The sequence below is a fragment of the Danio aesculapii genome, chromosome 17, assembly GCF_903798145.1.
Source record: "Danio aesculapii chromosome 17, fDanAes4.1, whole genome shotgun sequence".
NCBI classification, from domain to species: domain Eukaryota; kingdom Metazoa; phylum Chordata; class Actinopteri; order Cypriniformes; family Danionidae; genus Danio; species Danio aesculapii.
Window position 1 is genome coordinate 36,521,621 of NC_079451.1, and position 20,453 is coordinate 36,542,073.

Consider the following 20,453-nt stretch of genomic DNA (forward strand, 5'->3'; position numbering starts at 1 on the left):
ATATAACCTTTGCTAACAAATGAACAGTGTTGGCTTCATGAAAAGCCAGATTGCACTGCCTGTAGTTTAGCTACACTGTAAAAAAAATCTGTTAATTAACAGTATTTTTTGGGTTTTCCATTTATTTATGATTGTTATTTGCATTATGGGGACTTGGTTGTTTTATAAGATGAACAGCAATGTGTGCTCATGCTTCATAAGTATAGAAAATACACTTTAGTTATGTACAGGTACTCAGCTAACATGAAAATGACTGTCATATTTTCTAGTTTCTCCAAAAGCCCACCCTCAAGAGGCTCTGATTGGTCAGCTAACATATGTGCTGTGATTCGCGGATCAGCTCAACGTCACCAGATAGTGCCATGTCCAGTCACGCCTCTACAAGCACGCACTGTGCCTCTGCTATGTAAATACTGTCAGTCAGTGTAGCCGTGTCAGTGTGAGCTGGAATTAGGCAGAAAATGAAGAGGACAAAGCTTAACCTCACGCCTGCTCTCTAAAATAAATTCTAACGAGTGTCTTTCATATATATTCGGGTTATAAGCATGTGTAAGTAATATGAAACATTAACATCATTTGCGAGTTTGTTTTTTAAGATGTAGAACAGAGACACTGCAGTGCTGCTGAAGAGTGTGGCTGTTTACAGGGGTTTGACGGCTAAATATGAACTTGTGGCTAAATTGTTAGCGGTGCCAAACAGCATTTCCTGTCAATTACGTTCTTGTTTACGTCCTTGCTACAACATACCATTAACGCCAGACACTATGCATGTAATAGATCAATTTTAACAAATAAAAATACTGACAGGTTGAGGCTCACGATCCACAGCTTCGTCTGTTATGGTTGGAGCTGCTCCTTCTTTGAGGAGTTTTTAGCCGAATCCAGCTCTGAACTGGGAGAGATTCTGGAAGCTGTCCCTTGTCAAATGCTAGCCAGATCTTTTTTAAATAGTTCTCTGGAACATAATTAAAATTAAATTATAAGCACTTCTCTCTTTGTGTCGTGTCCTTTGGAAGCCCAAATACAGAAACTGAAGAAGCTCTGTGGAAATAGCAGCATTTGGATGGCATTTTAACTTTCTCTGCTATAACATTACAGCACCTCTGGCCACACCCCTTCGCTGCACGGGGTGTGTGTGCGTAACCTGAAGCATTTGTGATCTCACTAATCCGGATGTATTTTTGTAGTCCCCAAACTTTGTTTGCTGTAGGCTTTGCTAAGCTAACTCTGTAAAAGCCAATGTCTCCATTTGCACTGAACTTTGAGCGTAATACATTCAGAGATGTTGTTTATTTTAACACAGCTATATTACTCATCAACTAAAGTTTACAATATGATATCGAAGTGGACCACTCCTTTAACAAAGTGACTTTTATTGACATTTTAGTAGTTTGAAATAATATAATGTATACGAAATAATATATAAAGAAATAAGACTGTAAAATGACAGAAAATGTATTGGCAGTTTATTTTATAAGGTTTTTGATGTGTGGTATACAACACCAACCCAGACAATATGTCACTTTAAACTATTAAAAATGTTAATAAAAGTCACTTTTTTAAACTTTTCAAGGTTAAAAGTTATTGGAAGAAAGATCAATGTCCCATAATGCAACTCAAAAGCATAAATAAACAGGGGAAATTATGGAAAACTGCAAATTTTCGGATATTTATTACAGTGTATTATTACTTTTATAATGCAGATGTAGGCTTGCACACAAAGTCTCTTTTATGTGCTGAATGCTGTAATCAAAACATCCATTGCTGCTCAAATGGTAAAGAGAATGTAGAACTGAAGCTCAGGTCTGTTTATGAGATTGGGGTGCTGGAAAAGGCTTTGCTGCACCACCATTTGACAAACTCTTATGGTTGGCTGGAGTATTTTTGTAATCGGAGGAAGTTATAATTAAGTTTGTTTGCCAAACTAGCACTTTTTAGGATTTCAAAAAATGCACAGATGTCATTGTGGTACATTTATGGTGGGGTCCAAAGTCTGAGACATTTTCTAGTAGTACATGTTTAGTCTGAAGGTGAATTTCAGAATAGTTTTTGTAGTTAATGTGACGAAAGAAACAGGGAGAATCCAACTGCGAGTGAAGGAGGCTTAAAATGCTCAAAAAGGACAGAGAGACTTACTGTAGGACAATGTCAAGAAACAGAGAGCTTCCACAGGTCCAAACGAACATGTCATCCGACGGTCTAGACTAAAGCAAAAACCTGGACATTACTCAGACAGGAACATGAAAACAACAACGTACTGATAACCAGCTGTTTCTATAGCCCGCAAAACAGGCATCAGCTGTTTTAGGAAGCCTCTGATTAGGTCAGCTGATCAGAACGCACACTACCACGAAAAGGTAAACAGACACACCCACCCACGCACACCACAACACATGTCATAACTAGGGCCAGATGGAATCTGTGGACATTATTTGCTATTTCTGCACAGAATTTTGTAAAAAATCTGCTGATTTATGCTGAATAATTTTGGGAGTATGATTACTTAAACCTTAATATATGAACTAAAAAGTAATACCTTTTTAACTTGTACTTACTGTTTACAATGCAAATCCAATTATATCCACTTTATTTGGTAAACAAATGAAGCCTTCTATATAATATATTTACCAAAAGACAGAAATTATTTTCAAACTGTATTGTAAATAAATTATATGAACATTTTCATATTAGTCAATAATATTACTGAAATTAATTTAAAAACGAAATAAATGTAACTTTACACAAGTAAATAAACAGATTCAATGAAGGGCTAAAAATCTGCAGATTTCTGCATGGGCCTAGTCATAACACATAACATACAGGAAAAACACACACACCTATTAACGGTGACAGTCAAACCCTCTTGAGATAATGACAGCTGTGCTCACTTTCCACAAGTTTCTGTAAAATATTGAGTTACTGGCATGATTGGAGATGATCCAAACTGCACTGCATGGCCATCTGTACAATTCAAACTGCCGCATAATCAGCTAGTAGTTTTGTGAAATGGACATAGCATTTTATTCTAGTCTAGTCTAGTTTAGGCACAATCACAATTCTACCCCTCGTTTTGCACGTTCACGTGAAGTGGTAGGGGTGTCCCAATTCTCTTTAGCTTGAAAGCGTAGGGCTAAGGGGAAGGGCTACATAGCCCTTGAAACTGAAATTGTTCAGGACCAGACTCGAAACTAAGGGGTAAGAAAACTTCCCAGAATACACCATCTACAACGACAGCAAGCCTGCACACGGAAGTAAGGAGATGCACAAATTAGTATTTTAGTCATTATTACGAATTTTTACAACAAACAAACATATGTTTTAATACAAGCCTTCGTGTTTTACTGTCATGCATTTTAACAACACTAAAACACTCAAATAAAAAACGCTAAATTTCACTATTTATAATTCCTAATAATAACTCCTGTATTGCAGTCCCTCAACATTCTGACACTTGATGACACTCGAATAACCTGTCAGAAAAGTCTAGTGGCTGCTTTAATGTTAATCTTGTTTTTGGTGTGTTTACATAGATGAATATGGCCATGGTGTAAATACAGTTACGATATTATTTCCACATTATATCAATATGATAACATAACATATGCCTTCAGTGATTTCCTGAAGATAAATACCTAAAAATAACACAACTGGAATAACTACAGCAGTCGTCATCGTAGATCTCATGAAGCAAGAGATCACGATGACATATGATGACGTGTGCAGGTGCTGTAGTGTTGTCCCATTTCTTGGGGGTAAATTTTGAAGCCCTTCCCCTTCACACTCTAATTCAAGGGCCATGGGGAAGGGGTAGGGGTACAAGAATAGAATCAGGCCACACTATGGGTTACAAGTTTTGGGGTCTGTAGGATTTTATAAATTATTTTATTCAGGAATGCATTAAATGAGAAGGTACTGTAATAACATTTCAACATTTTAACAGTTTTATATATTATATTTCAAAAAGCAGCCTGCTGCAAATATAGTTTATTCTGTTATGTATGGGTATAAATGAATAGTTCTTCCACTTATATTTCCACATATACCAATTTCATAAAAATACTGTTTTCCAACTATCACAATTTCCACAAGAATACGAATGAATAATGTTTCTTGAACACCATATCAGGAAAATGATTTTGCAGAATGGCTGCTTTACATTCTCATAAATAATTAACATTTTAAAAACCAGAAGATGGAAAATTGAGATTTTAGATTTGTCAAATTATTTCAGTTTTCCTAAAAAAAATTGTAGCTAAACTTTTCAGAGTATAATAGATTTCTTTTAAAACATGGAATCTAACAGAATCCAAAATGGGAATGATTCATTCACTCATTTTCCTTCAGTTTAGTCCCTTATTTATCAAAGGTCGCCACAGCAGAATGAACCGCCAACTATTCTGGCCTATGTTTCACACAATGGATGCCCTTCCAGCTGCAACCCAGTACTGGGAAACACCCATACACTCTCACATTCACACACGCACTCATACACTATGGCCAATTTAGTTCATCAAATTCACCTACAGCGCATGTCTTTGGACTTATGGGGAAAACCGGAGCACCCGGAGGAAACCCACGCCAACACAGGAAGAACATACTCCTCAAAGAAATGCCAACTGGCCCAGTTGGGACTCGAACCAGTGACCTTCTTGCTGTGAGGTGATAATGCTAACCACTGAGCCACCATGCCGCCCAATTTGGACTGATTTTCATTTTAAAATTTTTCTCACACACATCAATTAAATTTCAATGTAAATTTCAATGTTGTCTCAGACTTTTGGACCTGTACTGACTCACTTGTCCTCTTAAAGATGTAAGTGATGCAAATTGCATTCATCCAGCAGTAGCTTACTGTCCTCTTCACTGTGCAGGCAGGTTTGTATATCTGGGCAAGAGGCACAAGATGTGACAGTTATATGAGAGCCAGAGAGCTTACATGCCATCTGTTACAAGACGTTGTACTGCAGATTCTTCCGACTGTCTAACAGCTGTATAGATTGAATGTCTCCACAGCCTCTTGATTGCTTGAATTGCGTATCAGGTATTTCAGATGAACTGAAACCAAGTCAGAAGCGCACAGAACAAAATGAGCCATGCTGTTTTGAACTGTTTGCGAAAAATATGTGCAATGCCAAAATGGGTATGATGCAGGACATCAGATCATTTTCTCCAGCACTTTGTATGTTGACCTTTGAAACCTGCTTATTTGATTGTGAGATGAATGATTGTATGTAGAGGTGTAATGCATGATCAGTGACAATAAAGAAAATGCTTTGCCAATATGCTGTGAAAGGCTAGAATTATTATTTTAAACATAATCTGAGTTATCACATTACTGTGCACTTGTGGGATGCTGAAGGAAGTTATGTTAACGTTTATATAATATATGAACAATTACCAGTTTTCCATTTCAAGCCGCACAACTTCAAGGTTAACATGGCTGCTGTATTAATATATGACTTCTGCTTCAAATACAAGTGAAACCATCATAAAAAAACAAGCTAATCAATGTGGAATACTGTGTATTCATTCATTCATTATCTTTTCGGCTTAGTCCCTTTAATAATCTGGGGCCGCCACAGCGGAAAAAAACCGCTAACTTATCCAGCATATGTTTTACGCAGCGGATTCCCTTCCAGCTGCAACCCATCTCTGGGAAACATCCATACACACTTATTCACACTCATACACTATGAATTTAGCATACCAAATTCACCTGTACCGCATGTCTTTGGCCTGTTGAAACCAGAGCACCCGGAGCAAACCCACGCCAACACTGGGAGAACATGCAAACTCCACACAGAAATGCCAACTGACCCAGCAGAGGCTCGAACCAGTGACCTTCTTGCTGTGAGGCGACAGCACTACCTACTGCGCCACTGCGTCACTCTAATAGTGTGTATTAGAGATTTTAATTAACTATTAAATTATTCACCAGACCGGTAGTAGCAGGTGATCTATGCTTTGCCCAATTATTGAGTCAATATTTGCTTACAGTCCCCTAGCCAGGGGGGGTTTGATTGGTTTGGAAAACCCACCCCTCACAGCCAAGGGTCCAGAATTTGTCCCACATGAGCTCATTTGTCCAATTTTGACTGCTGTGCTATCATAAATAGTGAAAATAACCCTTCGAAAAAGGCTTTAAAACAAAGTGAAATTGGCTGTTGCTTCGTGTGACCAATGCTTACAAATATTTCGATTTTTCAATCTGACGTAAGAGAAGTCATCTGTCGTTACTGTATTGTTTTTAAACAGAGTAAAACATTTTACAGGTAACTTTTATTTTCAATCTTGTAGCTTATTCTTGAAACAAAAAAGAGTAATAAAAAGGTGTGACGCAGCAAAAATGGACCATATTGAAACTGATTTAAATACTATTTTTGCTATTGTTGTTATCATCCATGAATTTTCAATGGTACTTTTTACAAGAGAGGATAGAAAAATAGTGAAGCTCTAAATTATTATTATTATTATTATTATTATTATTATTATTATTATTATTATTATGTTTTAATTATTATTATTTTTTTTTTAAATGGCCAAATTCTGACAGAGGAAAATTGAATGTGCTTGCAAGTTTGTTATTTGCCTAATAAATGACAATATATGCAGTTTTTAATTTAAACCTTTAACAGATTCCTATTTTTTCTAGTGATATATGATGTAATAAATATGTATTTGAAGTATTTTAAAATAGTATTATTTCACATATCTTTATTCTAAATCTTTAGGTGAATATTAGGTGAAATGAGGTGAATAACTGCGAAAAGGTCCACTTTTTTGAGAAAAAACAACCACTTTCATCTTTCAAGATATTCATTCAAAATAGCTGATTCATTCAGGAATAGAGCATTTGACTGCGTTTATTAACTCAGACATACATCAGGCCAGAGAATACCATTTATTAATGAAATATAAGCTGGTTGGTCATCCAGACAACATGGGATGTCAAGTATGGCTGTGTCTAAATTTCACATACTCACACTATATACAGTAGTCAATATTTGAAGTGGATCAAAAAGTATTTTAATTGTCCTAAGACAAGAATAGGTGCTGTTCAATTGTTTTAGGACAACTTTTGGAACACCTTAAGTATTCACAAAACACGTTTCATGTAAAATAGGTGTTTATATCTGCATGTAGCCTAAGCAATGCATAATTTTGTATAGTTTGACCAACAGTAGTCACCCATCAAAACACTAAAAATGTATAATAATAAATAATTAATAACGTAATTTAAATACATCAATAAATATGATTCACTGAAGCATGTATTACCAAACTACTACCAAAAAAGTTGACCCCGCCCCCAATCATCAATGTAAAATCCGCACCATGACTGTGTATACATACATATATATATATATATATATATATATATATATATATATATATATATATATATATATATATATATATATATATATATATTTATTTATTTATTTATTTATTTATAACATATAACATTATTTCTTAAAAGTCATAAGTTACTTAGATACCTACTTAGACAGTATGCAATTTGTCTGTATTTTATTTTATTTTTCGTTTGAGTTTGAGTTATCCTCGTCTGCCCCATACCTACAGGCTACTATTATGCAACAGGAAATTAGCAGTCCATACTGTCGTGAAGGCACTCAAGAAGAAGACGGCGAGTCTCTAAATCTTGCATATCTTGATGAACATATTTAAAGTCCGGTTTCATCTAAAATAATGCTGAAAATGTGTCACCTACATCTTAGACGGTCTGAGAGTGGGTAAATTACCAGCATTATGTATTGTTTGGGTAGACCATACCTTTAATGACTCCTTTAGTACTCTTTGTTTTCGCTCCCTGTTCCTTCACAAACGGCAAATCGTGCATGTCGGTAAATTAATCTGAATCAAAATTACCTAGAGGATATTTAAATGCATAATATCACTAAAATCGTTGCATTTACATTGTTGTGTATAACAATAAAAAACTATTGTACCTAATTGCTATTGTTTTGAACATACGAAACATACAAAAGAGTACAGTAGGCTACACCTATTTGTTAATGAATGTTACAGCTTAAGTTACTAGCTAGAGTGATAAACTGTAATAAATACTGTTGTATACTTTAGTTTTTAACTACATTAGATGTAATATAATATAGTTGTAGTAAACTGTTATATTACCATTGAATTAACACAACATCATATAGTAGTAGCCTATTTTACTATAGTAGCCTATGGTTCAATACTCTATACAGTATTATTTAGTATTCTATAGTCATTTTTTATCTGGGTTTTCTTATAGTAGAGGCTTTAAACAACAAAAGTAAATTAAAAAGTTAAAACCGATTTTTCATGTTCACATTGTAAGGTGAATTGGCAACGACCTGGCCATTGAATTTATGAGCAGGAAAATGAGATGATGCTGATTATTATTGTGCCAATCAATAAGTTATAATGAATGCTAGAGTATCTTTCACTCATTTTCTGACCTAGCAACATGTAAGTGAATATCAATTTCTTTAGGCGTGTGTTTGAGGGTTGTCATGTCTGTGTATGAGTGTCATGTCATGACATTTTCTCTATTAACATCTGTGAGCAGCAGCAGCAAACCTGTGGCCTTCAGCAGCTTTCACACCCAGTAGATGCGATAGAGTCAGAGATCCTGCTGTCACATCAGGGAATATCACAGGTGACGAGAAACACAACAGTTATATAACAGATTTCCAGTCTGCGTTTCCAAACGGCACAGAATTCAGTTTTTCCAGCTTGTTTTGTGTTTGTTTGTGTGCTGTCAAAATTGGAGAGTTGATCAATTCAGTCAATAATCCAATATCCATATTGTTGCATGCTTAATGTATATGTCTTGCCATTTGTACAACTGCAGAAGTATGATCAATTCTACTAACGCAAGTATTCATTTTCTTTTCGGCTTAGTCCCTTTATTAATCAGAGGTCGCCACGGTGGAATGAACCGCCAACTTATCCAGCATGTTTTATGCAGCGGATGCCCTTCCAGCTGCAACCCATCACTGGGAAACACCCATACACACTCACTCATTCACACACATACACTATACGGCCAATTTAGCTTACCCAATTCACTAATAGCGCATTGTTACAACCCCCTCGTTCGAGCCGCAACATAAAAGAGCTCAGACAACAAAAGAATATATATACAACTTATTCATTAAACATAAAACTAAATAGAACAACAAATCAAGGAACAAACAAATGTCTAGAGAATAATAAAGAAAATAACTAACTTTAACTACACATATAAATAATGTCAAACAAAACCATAAAGTTGTTGAAATAAAGAGATGGTCTTGACACGAGGACGGCAAAGTAGCCACACCGTCCTCCAGAAGCTAGCACACACTCGCATTTATATAATTTGTTTGGTGGGCAACAAAGGCACCCAATCAGGATCTGTCACATCCAAACTGGAATCCTGGGGTCGTCACACGCATGTCTTTGGATTGTGGGGGAAACCGAAGCCAACACGGGGAGAACATGCAAACTCCACACAGAAATGCCAACCGACCCAGCCGAGGCTCGAACCAGTGACTTCTTGCTGTGGGGTGACAGTGGTACCCACTGTGCCACCGTGCCACCCTGTAACAAAAGATTATATAGCTAAAATATATTGTCAGACATATTTAAGCAGTTTCCCAGTCATGGGTTGCAGCTGGAAGGGCATCCTCTACTTAAAACATGCTGGATAAGTTGGCGGTTCCTTCCGCCGTGGCGACCCCTGATTAATAAAGGGACTAAGCCGAAAAGAAAATGAATGAATGGATATTTAGGCAATTTTATTTTTCTCAACAAAATATATATATTTAATCTTTACTATGATTTACCATCACAGAAGATGTCCACTTGAATGTCATTCAGTGTAACAAAAGATTATATAGCCAAAATAAATATGCCAGGCATATTTAGAACAAGAATCACAGTATGGCATAATAAAAGAATCTTTATTAATGTTAAGTCATTGTAACTACATTTTTTAACTAGACTGATGATATTACCAATTTTACATGAATGAATCTGTATATAACTGTTAATAATAATGTTACAACTTGCCTTAATATTATAAAAATGTACACTATTAATAGTAAATACTGTATATACAGTATCCATTGTGTATGAGCAATATCACACGAGTAGCCAGTCGTGTGTACTGTAAGTCAATACATAAATCAACACCCTAGTTTTTTAATACAATTAAATTATTATATAAATAAATAAGCATTATATTTATATTAAATAAATTATAAAGTGGGGTGTCACGGTGGCGCAGTGGGTAGCACAATCCTCTCACAGCATGAAGGTTGCTGGTTCGAGTCCCGGCTGGGTCAGTTGGCATTTCTGTTTGGAGTTTGCATGTTCTCCCCATGTTCAAGTGGGTTTCCTCCGGGTGCTCCGGTTTCCTCCACAAGTCAAAAGACATGCGCAGTAGGTGAATTGGGTAAGCTAAATTGGCCATAGTGTATGGGTGTGAATGAATGAAATTATAAAGTTAAATTATTATTATGGCCTGTAGCCAGGGTGGTTCGGAAGACCCACCTCTCACTGACAAAGGTCCAGAATTTGTCCCATACATGAACTTATTTTTCTTATTTTGACTGCTGTGCCATCATAAATTGTGAAAATAAACCATCAAAAAAGACTTTAAGACCAAGCGGAATTTGATATAAGTGCAGTCATCTTTTACTACTGACCAACTGTATTGTTGTTAAATAGAGAATACATTTTACAAGTAACTTTTATTCTGAATCTTAGACCTTATTAATAGAATAAAATGACCAATGAAAAGGTGTGAAGCACCAAAAGTTCATTTTAAAGCTTTCATTCATTCATTTATTTTGTCTTCGGCTTAGTACCTTTAATAATCTGGGGTAGCCACAGCAGAATGAACCGCCAACTGATTCAGCACATGTTTTATGCAGCAGATGCCATTCCAGCTGCAACCCATCACTGGGAAACATCCATACACACTCATTCACAGTCATACACTATGGTTAATTTTAGCTTATTCAATTCACCTGTACCGCATGTCTTTGGACTGTGGGGGAAACCAGAGCACCCGGAGGAAACCCACGCAAACACGGGGAGAACATGCAAACTCCACACAGAAATGCCAACTGACCTAACTGAACCAGCGACCTTCTTGCTGTGAGGCAATCGTTCTACCCACTGCGCCACCGTGACGCCCAATTTCAAAGCATGTTAATGTTAATTTTAATACTAATTAGCCTATTGTTGTTATCTATGAATTTTCAAATGTACTATTTTACACAAAAGGCTCAAATCTGGAGTAATCATTATTATTATGTTTGAATTTTTTATTATTCAAATGGCCAAGTTCACACTGAGGAAAGTTGAATGTGCTGTGCCAGTCTGTTATTTGCCTAATAAATGACATTAGGCTACCATTTTTCATTTAAAACTTTAACAGCTTCCTGTTTTCTAATGATATTCATTCATTTTATTTTTGGCTTAGTTCCTTTATTAATCTGGGGTCGCCACAGCAGAATGAACCGCCAATTTATCCACGATATGTTTCATGCAGCGGATGCCCTTCCAGCTGCAACCCATCACTGGGAAACATCCATAAACACATACACTACGAACACCTTCGCCTACCTAATTCACCTACTGTATACCACGTTTTTGGACTTGTGGGGGAAACCGGAGCACCCGGAGGAAACCCTCAGTCCAAAGACATGCGATATAGGTGAATTGGGTAAAATTGTCAGTAGTGTATGTGTGTGAATGAGAGTGGATTTGTGGTCCCTAGAGATGGGTTGCAGCTGGAAGGGCATCCACTGCGTAAAACATATGCTGGATAAATTGGCGGTTCATTCCGCTGTGGCGACCCCTGATTAATAAAGAGACTAAGCCGAAAAGAAAATGAATGAATGAATGAACATCAAAAAGTGTGGTTTTTATAATCATCCAACAAGCTAATCCAGAAACAATTGTGCTTATTATGTCAGTAAAATGCAGAATTTCTAACCTCATAGTTAAATAGAACTGAGGCGATTAACTGCAAAAAGGTCCACTTTTTGAGAAAAACAGAACCACCACTTTAACCAGGCTGGCTACGGGCCTGTTATTTAGTGCTACCAATAACTGGAATCTTTAGTGTTTTGTTGAACAGTAGTGATTGCTGTAAAAGTCCACTAGGGGGCGCCGGCATGTTATAAAACTAAATTATCCTTAGTGCAGGTGTTGAGAAATTTGATTACATCGAAAACGATCAAACACACTTTTTAACGTGTAGTGTTTTATAAATATACATTCTTATAAATATCTTATAAATATAATATTTACAAATATTCTTAAAAATATTATTTGATACCTGATCGGCATTTACAGAGTTTTTCTTTTAGACAATTTAATAATTTATATATATATATATATATATATATATATATATATATATATATATATATATATATATATATATATATATATATATATATATATATATATACTCAAAAGAGAAATAACTTTTTCTAACGTTAGTTGAAAATACTGCAGATTAACAACCTAAAAACAATTGTCATGTTTCAGAAAAAATAAACTGTATAAATCACGCAATCTGTCGTCACGTAGCCAGCGAATAAAAAGTCAGAAATGGCATTTTTGTCCGTGCAGCAGTTGGTGAAAATGATCGAGGATGAAACTGTACCATATTCCACTGGATTTGTAGTCCGGCGCTCGACGGACTCCCATTGAGAGTCGCGTTCCCGCCCGTCGAGGGGAACTACAACTCCCATGAAACCACCGCAGCGCTTCTGTTAATATCAATATGGCTTCTGTCAGTCAGACAAAGGCGAATCAGTTTTTGCCTTGAAATGAAATCAAATTAGGGAAAGGTAGCGGGAGAGTCGGACATCGTCCTGTTTTGCTGGTTGATGTCAGGCGACGGGGATTAAAGGGACGGAAACACTGTCAGTCGAGTGGAATAAATGCTGTGGTGCACGGAGGCCCCGCACGCGCACAATCAGGTAAGTCTGAGATGCCAAATTATAAGAAAGGCGTCATTTGTAAAATCCGTCTGGAGACGTGAAACATGCATTCACGTGCAAATGGCACTCGAGGATTTGAAGGGCTCGGTTCGGCTCCTGGGTCGCGTTTAAAGTCACATCTGCTCCCATTCTGTGACGGGATAGGGCTTTTGAAAAGAAATGTATGCAACTGTGCAACAACTGACACATTGTTGACATTGGCGAAATTAATAGTTGTGGTGAAGCCTATTTATTTTCATTATGACTGTTGTTATTTATGTATTGTGTATGCAAATAGTTGTTGCTGGGATGTTTCTTGTTTTAACAGGGTGCTGACAGCATCCTAGAGCTTTATCATTTGAATAGGCTAAAGGGTGTGTATATGGGACGTGTGGTAAATTTGGGTTTGATTTAATTTATTTATTGCAATACTTATTTTATTTGGCGATGTAATAATATTAGCATTAGCCGTATTTGTTTGTATGTTTTCTTTTAGATGCATGCATGTGAATAGTTTTCAAGTGCTTGCAATAGATGAATAGCAGTAAGCAGTTCAGACACTGATTATGTTTTTGTGAAAACACTGACTAATTTGCATTGGTTTATTTGTTTGGAAACATGTTAAATACATAGTGTGCACATGTGTAGCCAGCCATGCTGTTTTCTTTGCAAATGCTTCACAGTGCATTGCATTCAATAAAATGGAAGCATTTCTTATTTAGCACAGCTTTATTAAAAAGGAAATTGATTAGCCATTTATTTATGTATTTTATTATTATTATTATTATCTTAAAGAGAAGAAAGTCTTTGATTTGCACTTGAAAGTCCTGGCATTAAATATTGAAAATTATTATATTCCTTTGTGTATTTTTTTAATACACATCTTAATATCTATAAGTCAGGATACTTGTTTTATGAGAAATTAAACAAGACTAAGTAAAAAAAAAAAAAAAAAATTCCTTAAAAATGTCTGTGAGTGATTATACATCTTTAAATTACCTTAAAATAAGTCAAAAATACTGAAAAGAACATCATTTTTTTGCAATATGACCAGATCAGTAACATATTCCAGTGTTTAGGAGTAGTTATTAAAACCTATTTGTAATATTTTACTATCTTTTTAGTAGAATTAGCTAAAAAATAATCAACGTTAGTACAAATTTATATATATATATTTATATATATATATTTCAAACTTTAAAGTGTTGCTAAATAAAACTACCTGTCTGCCCCTTGTACGTTTACTTTTAGAGAAAACACTGACATGTTGTATTCCATTTTCTGTACAAGGTCTTATTATCAGGGTTCATACGGTCATGGAAAACCTGCAAATATCATAGAATTTTGACATTACATTTTCCAGGCCTGGAAAAGTTTTAGAGAAACAGAAAAAAACACAAAGGTTTGAAAAAGTAATGGAAAACAGATAATTATATAGTTGAATATAGGTTATTTACTACTTTTCTGTCCTCGGCCAATCACATACTCTCACATTATTAGTGCGGTGTACGCATTATCTAAATCAATTTTACATAAATATAAATTTAAACAGAATAGATTGTTGCGTGTTTTTCGATGTGCTGTAATAAATTTGCATTGTTTTACTTTTACCTTGCATATGCAGACATTGCATGAAACATTATAGCATGAATATTTACTTAAACGTGTTGGAAAAATCATGGAGAAGTCATGGAATGTTAGTAGTAAAAATGTGTATGAACACTACTATACATTTACCTGCATATACCCTGTACAAAAACTGCTGACCCAGCTAAAGTACCAGTGAATCTGGATGTTTCTCTGTTCTTATAATTTGCCTAAAGATGGTTTGCATTTCCTCTGACTGGGCATCTTTATGGACTCTGTTTCATTCTGTCTCAGTTTTCTCCATCTTTCCATGCCTGTACAGCAAAGTTGTGTGACCTCCATTTTTAGTCTGTGACACTTTGTTTTCTCAAAGTGGCAAGTTTGTCCCCACAAAAAAACATTGTGGGTACATTTATCAAATTAAAGAATAAGGTAAACAACTTAATGTTTTTTATTTTTATTTTTTATTTTGCACACATAAGTGTGTTGACTGTATAGGCAGTTGTATAGCCAAGTAACCACAACAATTATTTGCACTCACACAAATTCTCCCAAATATATTTTCTGGCCACACAGATTCAATTGCAGAAGCATATGTAAAGGCATCTAAAATGGTTGCATATTCTAGTCTTGAAAATATGAAATTGGTTGGTTTAATGAGGTTTTTTTTGGTTCTTTTGCTGTTGTGTATTGTAAGGACAGTGTGATATTCAAACAGTCAAAACTTGTCTGGAGCTACTTTAGCTGTGCGTTTCCCTGAAAACGGTTAAACACCTTAGGATGTTAAAGAACCCCTATTATACATGAAATAGGGTCATATTTTGGTTGTAAGGGTCTCCAACAACAGTCTAATATGCATGCAAGGTCAAAAAACACTTTCATAGTCTTATAATCTACATTTATTTTTACCTAATTATCCCAGCGACTCCCATATGAATCGTTCAGCGATTCATTTGTTCCCAAACCCCCCCTCAGCGCAAAGCTAATCTGCGCTGATTGGACCGATGACAGCCTGCTGCGATTGGTCGACACAGATAGGCTTCAGCGCGAGACAGAGTGAAATGCCCAGCTGCTAATCAACAATATAAAAGTAGTCACAGTGCACACACGCTTCATATTGTAAGGTGTGGATTTTGGCTGCCAGTGGGTGAATGTAAATACAGACGATGGACTTGAAAATACAGACGACTAACTATTTTATTGAGCAAAAATTCCAAGAACTGGGGAGAAGATCTTCTGTCCCGTCACAGTCTACCTGCTCTTTTCACACAGACACACATACACACACATACATTACCCTTCTCCACAGAGGACACAACACACACGCGTGCCTAGAGTGCCAGTTTAGCTTGCTGGGTGCAATTTAGACAACTCACCTCGAACCTGAGCTGAACTATTTTGAAAATTGACTGTTGCATGTGTATAGAAACAGCTGATGATCCATAAACAAAGCGGCACACGTTGCTTTTTCAACGTGGTCTTACACGCGATATGAGAATATAAAGAGTTAACCTTATACAGTACAAGCGGTTACAAGTAACAAAACACAACTAAATACATAATTTGCAAGCTAGAGTAAATGAGGCAACAATTTTAATCGCACGTACTTACACTTGTGAAATGGAGGAAGAAACTGATTCATGATGCACTGATTCATGTTCTGACAGTCTTTACTGATCCTTCCTTTAACAAACGGCCGATGAAGTCTTCTTTGTAAGCATGTAGTTTCCAGAAGCAATCGAACTGCTCAAGGCTGGGCTATATTGCTGAGGTTTCATCTTTGGGTAGACTCTCAATAATATCCATCTGCACAGCGTTACTTCATTCGGCCGGTGTCTGTGTGTGGCTTTTTTTCTGTGTTAGTGGGCGGGGCCGCAGGTTTCAAATCTCCCGGATCTGCGGGCGTAACTACTTGTTTTTCGACTCGTTTGAAGCACTAGGAGTCGACTCTTTTATAGATGAATCAATAGTTTTAAACACTGTACACTTACAGATTTAAGCCTTAACTGGATATTTCACTTCACTTAGAGCTGTGTTACACACTACATGGAAGGGCATTTCAGCATAAAACAAAACAAAAACTGCATTTCTATGAAGCTAGATCAGTTTAAAAAAAATAATACATTTACAAATTAAAATTCATACATGCACAGCACAATTCACATTTTCAAAATCCAATTTGTAAATTCAAAACCTTATTCATAAATACAACAAACAATTCATGAATTCACAAGTAAAAATCATAAATATTTTTGCAAAATGCATTGGTTTTGTGTCTGTTATGAATTGTGTTGGAAATTTACCAATTGGATTTGTGTATTTTTAAATAGTGTTTTAGAATTTACAAACTGGATTTGTGTTGTTTTGAATAGTGTTTTAGAATTTACGAACTGGATTTGTGTATTTTTAAATCGTGTTGTGAATTTATGAATTGGATTTGTGTATTTTTAAATCGTGTTGTGAATTTATGAATTGGACTTGTGTATTTTTGAATGGCGTTTTAAAATTTCCGAACTGGATTTGTGTTGTTTTGAATCGTGTTTTAAATTTACAAATTGGATTTATGTATTTTTAAATGGTGTTTTGAATTTATAAATTGGATTTGTGTATTTTTAAATCGTGTTGTGAATTTATGAATTAGATTTGTGTATTTTTGAATGGCGTTTTAGAATTTACGAACTGGATTTGTGTTGTTTTGAATCGTGTTTTAAATTTACAAATTGGATTTATGTATTTTTGAATCGTGTTTTGAATTTATAAATTGGATTTGTGTATTTTTAAATGGTGTTTTGAAGTTACAAGCTGGATTTTTGCATTTATGAATCGTGTTGTGAATTTATGAATTGGATTTGTGTATTTTTGAATCGTGTTTTAAATTTACAAATTGGAATTATATATTTTTAAATCGCGTTTTGAATTTACGAACTGGGTTTGAGTTTTTTTGAATCGTGTTTTGAATTTATAAATTGGATTTGTGTATTTATGAATCGTGTTGTGAATTTATGAATTGGACTTGTGTATTTTTGAATGGCGTTTTAGAATTTACGAACTGGATTTGTGTATTTTTAAATGGCGCTTTAGAATTTACGAACTGGATTTGTGTATTTTTAAATGGCGCTTTAGAATTTACGAACTGGATTTGTGTATTTTTAAATGGCGTTTTAGAATTTCCGAACTGGATTTGTGTATTTTTAAATGGCGTTTTAGAATTTACGAACTGGATTTGTGTATTTTTGAATCGTGTTGTGAATTTATGAATTGGATTTGTGTATTTTTAAATCGTGTTGTGAATTTATGAATTGGACTTGTGTATTTTTGAATGGCGTTTTAAAATTTCCGAACTGGATTTGTGTTGTTTTGAATCGTGTTTTAAATTTACAAATTGGATTTATGTATTTTTAAATGGTGTTTTGAATTTATAAATTGGATTTGTGTATTTTTAAATCGTGTTGTGAATTTATGAATTAGATTTGTGTATTTTTGAATGGCGTTTTAGAATTTACGAACTGGATTTGTGTTGTTTTGAATCGTGTTTTAAATTTACAAATTGGATTTATGTATTTTTGAATCGTGTTTTGAATTTATAAATTGGATTTGTGTATTTTTAAATGGTGTTTTGAAGTTACAAGCTGGATTTTTGCATTTATGAATCGTGTTGTGAATTTATGAATTGGATTTGTGTATTTTTGAATCGTGTTTTAAATTTACAAATTGGAATTATATATTTTTAAATCGCGTTTTGAATTTACGAACTGGGTTTGAGTTTTTTTGAATCGTGTTTTGAATTTATAAATTGGATTTGTGTATTTATGAATCGTGTTGTGAATTTATGAATTGGACTTGTGTATTTTTGAATGGCGTTTTAGAATTTACGAACTGGATTTGTGTATTTTTAAATGGCGCTTTAGAATTTACGAACTGGATTTGTGTATTTTTAAATGGCGCTTTAGAATTTACGAACTGGATTTGTGTATTTTTAAATGGCGCTTTAGAATTTACGAACTGGATTTGTGTATTTTTAAATGGCGTTTTAGAATTTACGAACTGGATTTGTGTATTTTTGAATCGTGTTGTGAATTTATGAATTGGATTTGTGTATTTTTAAATCGTGTTGTGAATTTATGAATTGGACTTGTGTATTTTTGAATGGCGTTTTAAAATTTCCGAACTGGATTTGTGTTGTTTTGAATCGTGTTTTAAATTTACAAATTGGATTTATGTATTTTTAAATGGTGTTTTGAATTTATAAATTGGATTTGTGTATTTTTAAATCGTGTTGTGAATTTATGAATTAGATTTGTGTATTTTTGAATGGCGTTTTAGAATTTACGAACTGGATTTGTGTTGTTTTGAATCGTGTTTTAAATTTACAAATTGGATTTATGTATTTTTGAATCGTGTTTTGAATTTATAAATTGGATTTGTGTATTTTTAAATGGTGTTTTGAAGTTACAAGCTGGATTTTTGCATTTATGAATCGTGTTGTGAATTTATGAATTGGATTTGTGTATTTTTGAATCGTGTTTTAAATTTACAAATTGGAATTATATATTTTTAAATCGCGTTTTGAATTTACGAACTGGGTTTGAGTTTTTTTGAATCGTGTTTTGAATTTATAAATTGGATTTGTGTATTTATGAATCGTGTTGTGAATTTATGAATTGGACTTGTGTATTTTTGAATGGCGTTTTAGAATTTACGAACTGGATTTGTGTATTTTTAAATGGCGCTTTAGAATTTACGAACTGGATTTGTGTATTTTTAAATGGCGCTTTAGAATTTACGAACTGGATTTGTGTATTTTTAAATGGCGTTTTAGAATTTACGAACTGGATTTGTGTATTTTTAAATGGCGTTTTAGAATTTACGAACTGGATTTGTGTATTTTTGAATCGTGTTGTGAATTTATGAATTGGATTTGTGTATTTTTAAATCGTGTTGTGAATTTATGAATTGGACTTGTGTATTTTTGAATGGCGTTTTAAAATTTCCGAACTGGATTTGTGTTGTTTTGAATCGTGTTTTAAATTTACAAATTGGATTTATGTATTTTTAAATGGTGTTTTGAATTTATAAATTGGATTTGTGTATTTTTAAATCGTGTTGTGAATTTATGAATTAGATTTGTGTATTTTTGAATGGCGTTTTAGAATTTACGAACTGGATTTGTGTTGTTTTGAATCGTGTTTTAAATTTACAAATTGGATTTATGTATTTTTGAATCGTGTTTTGAATTTATAAATTGGATTTGTGTATTTTTAAATGGTGTTTTGAAGTTACAAGCTGGATTTTTGCATTTATGAATCGTGTTGTGAATTTATGAATTGGATTTGTGTATTTTTGAATCGTGTTTTAAATTTACAAATTGGAATTATATATTTTTAAATCGCGTTTTGAATTTACGAACTGGGTTTGAGTTTTTTTGAATCGTGTTTTGAATTTATAAATTGGATTTGTGTATTTATGAATCGTGTTGTGAATTTATGAATTGGACTTGTGTATTTTTGAATGGCGTTTTAGAATTTACGAACTGGATTTGTGTATTTTTAAATGGCGCTTTAGAATTTACGAACTGGATTTGTGTATTTTTAAATGGCGCTTTAGAATTTACGAACTGGATTTGTGTATTTTTGAATGGCGCTTTAGAATTTACGAACTGGATTTGTGTATTTTTAAATGGCGCTTTAGAATTTACGAACTGGATTTGTGTATTTTTAAATGGCGTTTTAGAATTTACGAACTGGATTTGTGTATTTTTAAATGGCGTTTTAGAATTTACGAACTGGATTTGTGTATTTTTAAATGGCGTTTTAGAATTTACGAACTGGATTTGTGTATCTTTAAATGCCGCTTTAGAATTTACGGACTGGA

The 20,453-nt window shown here is 34.3% G+C and overlaps 1 protein-coding gene across 4 annotated transcripts in view; it reads left to right on the forward strand.

The window, feature by feature from the left end:
• Nucleotides 1-12,796: 12,796 nt before the first annotated feature.
• Nucleotides 12,797-20,453, forward strand: part of hmbox1a (homeobox containing 1a) — a 35,630-nt gene continuing 27,973 nt past the window's right edge. For all 4 annotated transcript variants that reach the window (XM_056476629.1, XM_056476630.1, XM_056476631.1 and 1 more), the window contains exon 1: nt 12,797-12,995. The gene's annotated coding sequence lies outside the window, so the exon portion shown is untranslated. The remainder of the gene's footprint in view (nt 12,996-20,453) is intronic.